The sequence below is a fragment of the Belonocnema kinseyi genome, chromosome 2 (assembly GCF_010883055.1).
Source record: "Belonocnema kinseyi isolate 2016_QV_RU_SX_M_011 chromosome 2, B_treatae_v1, whole genome shotgun sequence".
NCBI classification, from domain to species: Eukaryota; Metazoa; Arthropoda; class Insecta; order Hymenoptera; family Cynipidae; genus Belonocnema; species Belonocnema kinseyi.
This window is the reverse complement of record NC_046658.1, coordinates 82988864-82990634: the sequence shown is the minus strand read 5'-3', so window position 1 is coordinate 82990634 and position 1771 is coordinate 82988864.

The following is a 1771-nucleotide window of genomic DNA, read 5'->3' as shown; positions in this document are numbered from 1 at the left end:
GGGCGCATACTTTGAATAAAATATTTGTTATCATTCTCTTGAAATAAATGTGTTTTTTTCTTGAAAAAATACCGGTTTCATATGTATACACCTGGTAGTCATCGCCCCGCGATGCAAACCTTGCGCCTTGTTGAAGAAGACTACCACCAACGCTCGACTGGGCCGAAATAATAGGCCCCCCAACGGCAGGGTTAAGGGGCTGGATGCGAAACCTGTGTTAGCTTTTAAACGGTTTGCCTCTACAAAGTGTATGATTCCACACTCTTAGACTTTCATAGATTTTGGCCACGCATTTTAAATTCTAAAAACGCTCTAATTCATTATTATTAGTTCACTGAATGAACTTGCCAAGTTTAGATGTTTTTTCTCGAAAAGCGGAACTTTTATGTTCCAACTTCAAAAATGCCCCAGCGACCCTTTTTTCAACCTAGAGGGTTCGTTTGGAGCCTAAAATTGTGGGAAGTTATTCGGTTATACGATGCTATAATAACTCTATACCGGTTATAAGAGACATTTTAATGCGGACGCCGAAAAAGGCCAGAACATTTGTTTTAGTGTGATTGTGTAATTTATGTATTGGTTTTATTACTGCTGTTAAGGCCTGATGCTTCCAGATAGACTGAGACCAAACAATTGATGTCCATTAAGTAATAAGACTGGGACGAAACAATTGATATCCATTAAGTAATAAAAATTGTACAACTGACACCTTTCCATTTATTTCGCACCTATCTCAAAATCTAATTTTGAATTTATGAAGGATGAGAATAGAAAATTAAATTTGCTTAAGAGTAACGACAGAAAATTTCAAATTTGAATTCGACAAATTTCAATCAATAAAAATAAAAATAATTAGGTAAGATCATTCAAAAATTTGGTTCTACGCATATTGTAAAAATATTAATATAATTTCTCGTCTTTTCATTATAAGAACTTTGTTAAAAAAAACTTTAATGTTAGACTTAGAGAAGGTACATTTTCGAAGTGTATAACTTCGACTATTTTGACATTTCTTTCCCCATTCAATTTCGTTTCATTTCTTTCCCCATTCATTCATTTCAGACGAGACTTCAAATGATAAAACTGGTAATTTTGTAATAACTGATTTTTAAATAAAAATTCTAAAGCAGAAAAAATACACAACTTTTTAATGCATAAAATGTCAATAATATTAAGGGAAATAATATAAGCATTCTGTAAAATTTAAAGCGTATTAGTGATGACCCTCTTAGGCCTTGGGTGCCATTTGGCTCGTCTTGGAGTTATAAGTCTCTCAGGCTCTTTCAAAAGCAAATAATTAAAAACAAATAATAAAAAAAGAAATTTCGATAATGAAAGCACAGTAACATTCACAAAAAAATCACAAAACAATCTTCAGTTCGATTCTAACAGCCGCATTTCTCTAGAATCCGAAGTAGGCGTCTCTGATTCGACTGAGGCTTTAGAGTGTGAGTAGATAAGAATGACACTAGCCGTCCAGAAGACGACCTCCGGCAAGACGACCCGCTCAACATAACGACGGTCGAACGTTAATCGAAACGACGGCGGAGGCCGTACTTCTATCCCCTCCACTTTCTTCTCTGCAATGCACACGATATAATGTTTCACTTAACACGTAAGTTCGCTCTACACCATACACGCTCTCAGCGCAAAATAATGGGGACTTCTCACGCCGCACAGTGGGGTGAAATCGGAAAACGAGGTTCAAAATGACATTTAGAACGCAATTATGCACCGATTTTAGAATTTTTTTTTTGAAAAATTCAGAACT